This window comes from Mustela nivalis (genome assembly GCF_964662115.1).
Source record: "Mustela nivalis genome assembly, chromosome: 12".
In the NCBI taxonomy this organism is placed as follows: Eukaryota; Metazoa; Chordata; class Mammalia; order Carnivora; family Mustelidae; genus Mustela; species Mustela nivalis.
In genome coordinates this window covers 95,423,964-95,437,002 of record NC_139031.1, presented here as the reverse complement: position 1 = coordinate 95,437,002, position 13,039 = coordinate 95,423,964, and positions in this window count along the sequence as shown.

Below are 13,039 nucleotides of genomic sequence, written 5' to 3'. Positions count from 1 at the left end.
GCTGAGCAGAGAGCCCAGTGGGGGACTAGATCCCAGGACCCTGAGATCCTGACTTGAGCAGAAGGCAGAGGTTTTAACCCTCTGATCCACCCAGGCACCTCTAGAGCTGATTTCTTAGCAATTTGTTTTCTCGACTTTTTTCACCTGAAATAATTTTTTTCCCTTTGTTTTTGTAGATATCTTTGTTGGGAATCAAATTCTATTTAGAATAGAATTTTTCCCAGGCTTTAAGATGGCTCTCCATTATCTTCTTAATTTCATAGTCATTGATAGGAAATGTATTGCAATTCTTAATTTTGTTTTTATGTACGTATGTGCTTATTTTTTCTCTGGAACTTCTTAAGATTTTTTCTCTTTATCATTGATTTTCAGTGATGCAATTATTATATGCCTTCGTGGGGTCCTCTTATGTTAATTCTGTTCGTGATTTGTTGAGATTCAGGGATTCCATGAGGTCACTGTTTTCATTTATTTTACATGTAAGCAATATTATAGCTATTATTTCATTATATATTTGTATAGCCCTGTGCCTCCTTCTTGGACTTCAATTTCACATATTTTAAATTGCTTAATATCTTTCCACAGGCAACTGATGGTCTGGCCATTTCTTTTTTCCAATTGTATATCTCTCTGTGCCTCATTTTGTTGAAATTTTGTTGGTTATGTCTGCAATTTGGGGGCCTTTTCTTCTGGAATCTCTAATAGGCTGCTGTCAATCTCAGGCAGCTTACATTTTATGGTGTATTCTTTTTCATCTCTAGAAATTATTTTGAGTCTTTTGATTTCTTCTATTCCTCTTATTACAAGTTCTGGTTTCAAAACATATATCAGATGTGCAAAAAAATGAAAGTAAAACAATCCAATCAGTAGAAAGAGATTCTGAAACAACCGGAGTATGACCTCAGAAAACAAGGACATTAAACCATTCTGTAAGCATTCTGTATGTTGAGGGCAGTAAAGAAAAACCTGCATGTTATGATTCCTTGTCTCAAAATGTACTGCTGTAGCAATGCTTCTTATGATTGCTATATGCCTCCTATGTACTTTCCCATCTTAAAGTTTAAACCAACTTTATAATAAAACTGTGCCTTTTGGAGTTTTTTTTTTTAATTAAGTCTGAACATTATCTCCATTTTAAGTTGAGTGTTTAATTTATCACATACAATGTAATTATAGATAAAATTGGGCTTAAATGGTCCATCTTGCTTTCAAATTGTTTAATCTGTTTTTCCTTGTTTGTTTGTTTGTTTTCATTCCTTCCTGGCTTCTTTCACCGAATTGAATATTTACAACATTCTATTTAAAAATATTTTGGGATTTTTAGTTATCACTCATTTTTTAAAAGCATATCACTGCCTATTCACTATTCATTCAAAATCTATGATAGTTTTTCCTGAATAGTATGATGGTACTTCAATAGAACCATACAGGAGCAGATGTCTGTTTACCCACTACTGGGTTTTGTTGTATTGACAATATACATATTACTTCTCATAAACCTCATAACACATAGTGGTCCACTTGTCTTTAAACAGTGAATTTTCCTGCAGAGAATTTAAGAAATATAAAACTTAGTCTATTATTTTTATTAACATGTTTTATAATATCCAGTGCTCTCTATCCCTTCATTTACATCAACATTTTTCTGTTATCATTTTCCTCTGAATTAAAGAGCCCCATTTGGTATTCTCTATAATGAAAATGTGTGCTAGTTGAGCACCATCTCAAATTCGGTGTATCAAAAAACACCTTTATTTTCATCATCATTTTTGAAAGAGGTATTTTCTGTACATAAAGAAATTCTGGTTGGATAGGATTCTTATTTCCTTACTTCACTTTAATGAGATTCCTCCATTTTTTCTGACTTGGATTATTTCAGTGAGTATTACTGGATGTTTACATTCTTCCTCCTGTGTGTAATTTGCTTTTTTGTTTTTGTTTGTTTTGTTTCGTTGTTTTGTTTTGGTTTGGTTTGGTTTTTGTTTTTCCCTACTATGAAACGTCCAAGTATGATTTTGGTGGACTTTATCCACATTGGACTTTATTAAGCCTCTTGGACCTGTGAGATATTTTTTTCACTAATCTGGAAAAAAAAAAAAAACCTATTACTTATTCTAATATTTTTCCATCCCAGTCTCTCTCTTTCCTCTTCTGGGTCTCAAATTGCACGTATATATGATAATGGTATTGCCCTCAGGGGGTCAAGATTTTGCTCATTTTTTCATGTTTTTCCCCCATTTCAGGTTCTCAAATCTTTTTATTTGCAGTTTCCAATATGCTGTTCTGCCCACTGACTGATTTTTCCTCACATATTCTATTTCTCAGTGCTAGAATTTCAATTTCATTCTTATACTTTCTATTTTTCTGCTGATATCATACTGTCTTGACTCATTTTGTCTGTCTTTGGATTTACTTCAACAGGTATAAATATAGTGTCTGTTTAGAAATAATTGTCTGCCAATTTCAATATCACCTTCATTTCTGGGCCAACTTACAACCCTGTTCTCCTGGTTATATAATATATTGGCCCCAAGTTTTGGATATAATGTTTTTAAGAACCTAGATTTTTGTTTTCTGCCTTTTAAAGCTGTTGGTATTTTTTTCTTGGATGTCAGTTCATTTCCACAGTGTTCTGAAACTTGCTTTTAGGCTTTGGCAGGAAGGTTTATATGGTCTTGACTTAGGGTTACTCAGTTGAATACTAGACATGGGGGAACTTTATCTCCACCCCTCTGTTTCTCTGAAGTCTCCCACCTTTACTATTCCTGCCCATCTTCCAGACCCCCCTAGACATTTCTTCCCACATGCAGCTAAGTACAGGCCTAAGATTTCAGGCAACTTTAGGCAGGCCTGTGCAGCCCTCTGTCCATGACCCTGTGGCCCACAGGTGTTGCCCCAGTCTCAGGAGCCCTCTGCTTTACCCCTACATCTCTGAAGAATTGTTTTTTCTGATTATGCACTTCTTTCTTGTGCTTCAGTCTGGAAATTACTTTGAGGATTTTCCCTTGATATCCTACTTGTTTTCCATTTCTCCAGGACCATGTTATCCAATATCTAAAGAGAGTGGTTTCATATCATCTTTCTAGGTGCATCATTTTTGAAGGCAAAATGACTAGTCTGGTCTTAGATAACTAATGATGACCAGAGTCAGATATACTCCCTGTCAGTTTTCATATCAGTGGGGTCTAAAAGGAAAGTGTAAAGGGAGGAACCTTTGTCTCATATTCTCTGGAAAGGCTAAGCCAGTATTTGCTGTTATTTCTACATAATATAACTCACAGGTGAAATCAGATAAGTTAGAAATTTCTTTTTAGAGACTTATTTATGACAAATTCAATTTCTTTAATAGACATAGAACTTTAATTAAGAAACAAATTACAAAAGCCCTGAGATTCCTTTTTTTAAAATTTTTTTTATTTTTTATAAACATGTATTATTATCCCCAGGGGTACAGGTCTGTAAATCAGCACTCACCAAAGCACATACCCTCCCCAATGTCTCCCAACGCCCCTCCCCCCAGCAACCCTCAGTTTGTTTTGTGAGATTAAGAGTCACTTATGGTTTGTCTCCCTCCCAATTCCATCTTGTTTCATTTATTCTTCTCCTACCCACTTAAGCCCCCATGTTGCATCACCACTTCCTCATATCAGGGAGATCATATGATAGTTGTCTTTCTCTGCTTGACTTATTTCACTAAGCATGACACGCTCTAGTTCCATCCATGTTGTCACAAATGGCAAGATTTCATTTCTTTTGATGGCTTCATAGTATTCCATTGTGTATATATACCACATCTTCTTGATCCATTCATCTGTTGATAGACATCTAGGTTCTTTCCATAGTTTGGCTATTGTGGACATTGCTGCTATAAACATTCGGGTGCACGTGCCCCTTTGGATCACTAAGTTTGTATCTTTAGGGTAAATACCCAGTAGTGCAATTGCTGGGTCATAGGGCAGTTCTGTTTCCAACATTTTGAGGAACCTCCATGCTGTTTTCCAGAGTGGCTACACCAGCTTGCATTCCCACCAACAGTGGAGGAGGGTTCCCCTTTCTCCGCATCCTCGCCAGCATCTGTCATTTCCTGACTTGTTGATTTTAGCCATTCTGACTGGTGTGAGGTGATATCTCATTGTGGTTTTGATTTGTATTTCCCTGATGGCCAGTGATATGGAGCACTTTTTCATGTGTCTGTTGGCCATCTGGATGTCTTCTTTGCAGAAATGTCTGTTCATGTCCTCTGCCCATTTCTTGATTGGATTATTTGTTCTTTGGGTGTTGAGTTTGCTAAGTTCTTTATAGATTTTGGACACTAGTCCTTTATCTGATATGTCGTTTGCAAATATCTTCTCCCATTCTGTTAGTTGTCTTTTGATTTTGTTAACTGTTTCCTTTGCTGTGCAAAAGCTTTTGATCTTGATGAAATCCCAATAGTTCATTTTTGCCCTTGCTTCCCTTGCCTTTGGCGTTGTTCCTAGGAAGATGTTGCTGCAGTTGAGGTCGAAGAGGTTGCTGCTTGTGTTCTCCTTAAGGATTTCTACAAAAGAAAAATGTTTGCTCTCAGACTTCCGCAAAGCCTAATATTCATCGCTTCAAAACCACTTTACACTGTGAGGAAAATGTTCTATCCTCAGATTAGCCACCGATTACGTGTGGAGACAAAGAAACTTAGACAAACAAGGATGAAGGAAATATAACACCCATGCATCCTTTCTAACAGAACAAAACAAACGACATATTTCAGTAGCTTGAGAGAAGGATGAAACTTTCAAAATTAGTGCTTTTATTAAAAGATTAAAAACTGACACAAGGAAAACTTGAACAAAATTGGACAGAAGGCAAGGCACCTGGGTGGCTCAGTGGGTTAAGCCTCTGCCTTCGGCTCAAGTCATGATCTTGGGGTCCAAGGATTGAGTGCTGGATCAGGCTCCCTGCTCAGTGGGGAGCCTGCTTCCCCCTCTCTCTCTGCCTGCCTCTTTGCCTACTTGTGATCTGTCTGCCAAATAAATAAATGAAATCTTTAAAAAATAATGTACAGAAGGGAACAAACTATATATAGTCTTAAAGAACAAAATGCTAAACAACAGCATTGAGAGGATATTTACCCTCTTTAATTATTATGTAATTACTGTGGATGGATCAAAGCTTTAATCTCAGACTGGGCCTAAATGTGCATGAGACAAACCTGAAACAAGGTGATCCTGGAAGCCTTGTAAATTACACAGATTCAACACAGATGAACTTTAGTGAAAGATAATGCAGATGCTTGCCCACTGGGGTAAAGATCAGGGCTGATGTGAACCACAGCCAATGCAATGGGACTCATCTTTCCTTTCCACGTCTAGACTCTGAATAACTCTGACCAGCCTCACTCTGTCAGTAGGCTCATTCCCCATGGCAAGAGTGGAAACTCTAGGAGTCCCAGACTCAACAATCAGTACACAGAAAAGTTATCTCTTGGGATGTTCTCAAAGAGCACTGATTCCTGTAGCTTCAGTCATCTGCTTGCTCCACAGCAATCCACATAGCCAGGATTCTTTGAGCTTGATTCACGGTGCCATCTTGGTGACTAGAGATTGGTGCAGCCAGCTTAAATCACATAGAATGTGTTCCTCATGAGAAAGAACTATATCCAGAAGAAGGGGGAGAATGGACTTGGATCAATAAAATAGCACAACCAGAAAAAAGACAAAAGTATTTAATAAAACTTTGATCCTAATTATTTATATTTTAATCCATTTCTATGTGCATATTTTCAATGTTGTAAATACATATAAAGAATTGCATATTTTGGGGCACCTGGGTGGCTCAGTGGGTTAAAGCCTCTGCTTTTGGCTCAGGTCATGATTCCAAGGTCCTGGGATCAAGCCCCACATCGGGCTCTCTGCTCCGCGGGGTCCTGCTTCCTCCTCTCTTTCTGCCTGCCTCTCTGCCTACTTGTGATCTCTGTCTGTCAAATAAATAAATAAAATCTTTACATATATATATATATATATATAATAAATATATAATATATAAAAATACATAAAATGTATTTTATTTATTTATTAGAGAGAGAGAGAGAAATAGTGAGAGGGCACGAGCATGGGGGAGAGAGAGAGAAGCAGGCTCCCCACTGAGCAGGGAGCCTGACGTGGGGTTCAATCCCAGGACCCTGGCATCATGACCCAAGCTGAAGATGAATGCCCAACCGACTGAGCCACCCAGGTTCTCAAGAAAAAAATAAAATAAAATATGGCTACACTGTCATGTTTAATGGCTGCCTAATATTTTATTTTATGCACAAAATTTGCAGAACTAGCTCCAAATGGACATTTATATATTTCTTCTTCTGTTTGTGAGTGTTTGGAGAGAGAGAGAGAGAGAGAGAGAGAGAGAGAAGGAAGGAGGGAGAGAGAGAAAGAGAGATCCATATGTGTTTAAATTTAGGTCTAAAACTATGTCAAACATGGAATATATCAAACCATATCTTAAAGCTTTTGGAATGCTTGACTAAAATGTTTTGTTTTCCCCCAAGTCCAAATAGATTTAATAACAATAACAAAAAGATTATGAAATATGGAGATGTTTTTCCCATCATGTTGGGTGCAATGCTTTTTAGGGGCTTTACTCAACTGAGATTAATGCATATAAGGAAGGATGAGGAGGGTGTTAAGAAGGTAAGTTGGACTATACTGTAAGGTGGGTGGGTAGACCCAGATAGTGAGGAAAAGAGCTGGAGTGTCAGGTTGAAAGTTTAAGTTACAATCCATCCATGATAGACATAGCAGGCTGAATTAAAGATCAAATACTGGTTTTATTCAGTGAAGAAAACAGAGGAAGGTAGCATTTCCATATTTCTTTCTTAGGTTGCGCATTGATTGAAATAGGTAAAGTCTACTTTAAAATATTTCACATAGACAAAGAGTAGAAGCTTTTTTTATTTAGGTTCAATGCTCACTTCTTTCTGGTTTTTATTTGCAGGGAAATACTTCAATGTCCTCTTTCCTTCAGTTTGGTACAATTAATTCTGTTATGTTCAGCCAAATCCAAAAGGTAAAATTTTCTGTAACTGCAGCCTGTGTTCTAAATCTCATCTTCAGGTAGCAAATAGCTTTCTTTTACAACTTTCTGGACTTGTATATCCTAGTGCTATATATCCTGTTGATCTTGCAAACACACGGGAGGCTTTATATTTCTTGCCAGTAAATTATAAGTAAATCGTATAGACTAACACTATACCTTGAAGCTGTAAGTCTTTGTTAAATGACCCTGTATAACAACATTAACTTAAATGTACTATAAATTTAAACTGTTTCTTTTCTGTTGGGTTTATAGCAAGATTACTGTAAACAATTTCTATGCAGACCTTGAGCTTTTGGGCTGATTTATACATTGTTGTTTATGCATTGTGTCTCCTCTATATGTTACATTCTTACTCTTTCTCAGGCTTGTTTCACTACTGCAAGTATATGAAAAAAAAAAAACTTTTTCAGATGTTGGCAGTTGAAAATTATTTTTTTCATTTGCCTCTAGAGACATCAGTTCACTTTATGATTCAGTTAATTTTAAAATATACATATGAGAATTGAAGAAAAAATTCTAGGCACTCAGCATACCTAGAATCATCTTTCCTCTTCTTCTTTTTTTCTAAAATTTATTACAAAAATTACTTTTCTTCCCATGTGTTGAAAATTGGGTTTTGTTTTTTAAAGATTTTATTTATTTATTTGACAGACAGAGATCACAAGTAGGCAGAGCAGCAGGTAGAGATAGGAGGAAGCAGGCTCCCTGCTGAGAAGAGAGGCTGATGTGGGGCTCCATCCCACGATCCTGGGATCATGACCTGAGCTTAAGGCAGAGGCTTTAACCCACTGAGCCACCCAGGTGCCCCGAAAAATTGTTTTTTTTTAACTTAGTTTGAGAATTTGCTGTCAAGTAAAGATACCATAAATGTTAAACAAACTGGGTAAGAGAAGAAATTGAATGATAAGCATGTACAAATCCTTATGGCAATAAACCCCACACTAAAATACTCTTCAAAGGGGGAAGCACCAACAAAGAGAGCCTTCTGTCCCTCCAGGCACAAACTCCAGGTCTTAAACTACAGCTGTGTCTCCCATCCCCCAGAAGTGATGAGATGGCATCACTTATTGGAAGAGTCTGGTGTAAAAGTAATCAAGAAATAATGATAAGGTCCAAGATACTAGATCTAGAAGAAACAGATAAAAATAATAAGTATTTTGCCTCAATATATTGTATTTTTAAAATAAGAGCTTTTTGTGAAGTGGTTTTCATAAGAATGAAGTTAATTTCCTTTCATTTTAAAGTATTCAAAGAAGTAGTTACATATTACAGAATGGATTTCTGATATGGAGGGAGATAAAAGTCTGTCTTGTCTATGACTAAACCAGGGTTGAAGAGTATGGAAGCAATGCAACCTTTGAAATCTGGTTTGTGTCATGGTATGCTCTTAATTGAATGTTAATTGAATGTTGACTGCATTCTTAATTGAACATTGTGACCTTAATGGTACTCTGCAGTTCATTTACCCACCCTTGATGAAATTCATTTTGTCTTCCTATAGCCTTTTCAAAACTTCATTATACTCTTCACACCCAACACTTGCCTTTTACTCATCAGCTGATGACCTTGTCTCCTAACTCATTAAGAATATTGAAATTGATAAGTGAGCTTCACACGGATTCACCTTACAAGACATGATGATGACTCAGTTTTTACTATTAGCATTATTTAGTGTCAGTGTCATTTTCTGTTACTGTTATTAATGAGAGCATTTTTTCCTGACATCTTATATACCTGAGGAAACCCATGGAGGAGGAGGCTTGCTTCAAAAACAAGGAACTTCTCCACAGACTAACTTGCATTCCTAGAACATAACTTACGCATTCTCTCCTTAACATGATCTGAATCTGAGGTAGAGTGGCCATATCAATAACCAGGTTTCTACTCTTCGTTCAGGAGCTTATTCAGAAGAATCATGGCTCTTCAGGAAACTGCTTTGAAAGCTGGAGAATGATATAAAGAAGATTTGACTGAATGGCTCAAGATTCCATCTTATGATACTTACTTATTAGTTGAGTGACAGGTTGACCAGAAACAACACATATCTCTGACTATCCTAACAAATTCTTGTTCTGAGTGGGACAGGACCCCTATTAGGAATATAGCAAGGTGTACTTGACCTGCCTTCCAGGATGATGGGTATATATTCACCAGAAGTCTACATCAGGGCACCCCGGTGACTCATTTGTTTAAAGCAACAGCCTTTGGCTCAGGTCATGATCCTAGAGTCTTGGGATCAAGTCCCACATTGGGCTTTCTGTTTGGTGGGAAGCCTGCTTCTCCTTCTGACCTCTCCCCTCTCATGCTCTCTTTCAAAAAAAATAAATAAAATCTTTAAAAAAAGTTTACATCAGGGCGCCTGGGTGGCTCAGTGGGTTAAGCCGCTGCCTTCGGCTCAGGTCATGATCTCGGGGTCCCGGGATTGAGTCCCGCATCCGGCTCTCTGCTCAGCGGGGAGCCTGCTTCCTCTCTCTCTCTCTCTGCCTGCCTCTCGGCCTACTTGTGATCTCTGTCTGTCAAATAAATAAATAAAATATTAAAAAAAAAAGTTTACATCAAACATGGCCTTTTTGGATTTGTATATAAAGAGAACAGTTAAAAATAAGTGCATTGTATAATATTTCCAAAAAAATAGACAGTCTAAAGAAGAAAATAAGTATAGCAAAAACATAAAGTTTAAATATATATAGAAACATAAATCATAATATAAATACAAAAGATTAATATTTGAATCTTAGCTATCAAGATTAATAGTTCAGATTTCTCTATGAAAAGACAAAAGTGAGTTCAGTGAATGGAAAGACAGTAGAAAATGCTAGAAAGATATAAAATGAGATGACAAAAGAGCCTTCGACTAATTTGTAATAACACATGCCAAAGTAAATTGTAAATGGATTGCAGAGTTGAATGTTTAAAAAAAAGTAAGAAACTACTATATTTCATCAATTCTAGTATCAGTATGTTTCAACATTTTAGCATCTTAGTATAGGGTTGCATTTTACAATGAATGGCATATCATAATCTTATTTCTTAATGGTGCATAAAATAATTGTGTATCTTATAATTGAGATGTCTGATTTTGATGAAAAATGGTATTTACCAAAAAAAAAAAAAGGAAATTACTTATCTGATCTTGTGTATGAAAATAATTTCTAAACAATTTGACAATTACTCCAAAGGCATAACTGAGGGGTACCTGGGGGGTGCGGTTGGGGAAGCATCCAACTTGTCTTTTCTGCTGGTGATGATCTCAGGGTTTTGAGATCAAGCCCTGATTCGGCCTCATGCCTAGCTCAGGACTCAGCTTGAGGACCTCTCCCTCCCCTGCCCCTCCCACTCATGTGCTCTCTATCTCTTCAGTAAATCTCTTTTTTTTTTTTTTTTTTAAGCATAACAACTGACCCAAATGTATAAAGAAAAATTTCACTGAATTACAAAATGGCAAGAATTGTATTAAAAATCAAACAATAGGGGCGCCTGGGTGGCTCAGTGGGTTAAAGCCTCTGCCTTCGGCTCAGGTCATGATCTCAGGGTCCTAGAATTGAGCCCCGCATCGGACTTTCTGCTCCGTGGGGAGCCTGCTTCCTCCGCTCTCTCTGCCTGCCTCTCTGCCTACTTATGATCTCTGTCTGTCAAATAAATAAATAAAATCTTAAAAAAAAAAAAAAACAATAAACTGCAATGTAAGTGACATATATGTGTTATTATACAAATTTTTTGTTGAACATAACTTGACACTTAAAGGTTTGAAAGCCAGTATAAAGAATTCCAGTATGCTCTTCACACAGATTCTTCAAATGGTAACATTTTCCCATATTTGTTTTAGACATCTCTTCCAGTAGAAAGATGAATATATATATTATGCATACACACATTCTTTGCAAATAAATTGCAGAGATGATGTTCCTTAATCCATAAATACTTCAATGTGTATTTCCTAACAATAAGGACATTTTCCTACATATTCACAATACAATTAGAAAATAAGAAAATTGCAATTATATAGAACTATTAATTTGCATATATTTAAATGTTAATAATTGTCCCAATAATTTTATTTATAGGAAAGAAAATCCCAGGCTACGAGTTGCATTTAGTTCTCATACTTACATTTTCTTTAATCGAGTAAACTTCTTTTGCTTTATCTTTAGTGATCTTAAGCTTTTGATGGGTATAGGCAAGTCATTTTCTAAAATGTCCCTTAATTTTAATTTGTCTGAAATTTCCCTACCATTGAATATACTTTATTCATCTTTGCCAAAAATACTCTAGAAGTGGTGCTGTGACAGTCTCATGGCCTCAAATCAGAAAGCAGAGAATGTTAATTTGTTCCAATACTGATGATGTCAGTACTTTGCTCAAACTTGTGTCTGCCATATTTGTCCAATATAAAAATTACTATTTTTATAGTAAATATCTATGTGTAGATACTTTGTGAATATGTATAGCACCTGGTTGGCTCAGTGGGTTAAGCCGCTGCCTTCGGCTCAGGTCATGATCTCAGGGTCCTGGGATTGAGTTCTGCATCGGGCTCTCTGCTCAACAGGGAGCTTGCTTCCCTTTCTCACTCTCTGCCTGCCTCTCCATCTACTTGTGATTTCTCTCTGTCAAATAAAAAAATAAAATATTTTTTTAAAAAAAGTTGATTTATTTATTTGATAGCGATCACAAGTAGGCAGAGAGGCAGGCAGCGTGTTGGGGTGGGGAGCAGGCTCCCTGCTGAGCAGATAGCCTGATATGGGGCTCAGTCGCAGGACCCTGAGATCATGACCTGAGCCAAAGTCAGAGACTTAACCCTCTGAGCCACTCAGGCCCCTCTGTACATATCCTATTGCTAATCAAACTTTCCGTCACTAGATTTACCACCTGCTATTGTGTCTTGCATAAAACAAATAGTAGTATAATGGCTACCAGGATTTAGTTCCCTAATTCTGCCAATTCTTTCTGTAAATAGTAGTTGGAATTCCACTATTGGGGGGGGAAAAAAAGCCCCTCCACCATTTACTCGTACATGTATGGGCACAGAACCTTATTTTATTTAGTAGGCAATAATCGGTTAGTATTATTTATTCTGATGTGCAAATTGTCCCAGAATTATCCAGTTACGCAATGGAAGTCCTATAAATCTATCTCTGGGGGGTGTGTGTGTGTGTGTGTGTGTGTGTGTGTGTGTGTTTGTGTGTATGGGTGTGTGTTGTCATGATCCTTTATTTCCCAAGCATTTCCCTTATTTCCTGGCACAGAGAGATGTGGTACACCCATCTTATATTTTCACTCACCAGAACAATTTTTTGTTGAGTTATGGGGACTAAGTTTACTTATTGCTACTATGGTATCTTTCTTCTAGTCCTTCTCAGAAAATGGAACTAAGAAGATGACAGATGATAGGTGATAGATAGATGATAGATAGATGGATGGTAGATAATATATTTAGACACATAGCTTGTGATATAGTTATATCCAATACATATCTATGTCTTTATCTATAGTAAAAGTAAATGTAGTTATGTACATATACAATTATCAATCTATATATCTACATCTATCTAGATCTAGATCTAGATATCTCTATATATCAATAACCATGTCTATATATCTAGATATATTTATATATATATATATAACCATGTCTATATATCTAGATATATTTAACCTTATATAAATTTATATAAAATTATATCTGTGTCTGTTTACTCATCCATCTGTGTAAAACTCTGAGTTCCTGTCAGTGTCTTCAACTTCGATGCAACCTCAAGAGATTCATTTCACATTTATAGTTACTGTTTCTGACAAGGAGAAATCTGGTTCTCAATATCCACAATATATTTACACATTTGCTCAGTCCTAGAATTTGAAAAAGTCACTCCCAAATAGCTAATATCTCTGCAAGAATATAAAGGAAGAAATTAGTCAGTAGTTATTACTATTTATTGTTTGTTTAAGCCTGAAGGTGTAGAGGTAACATATTTTGTGC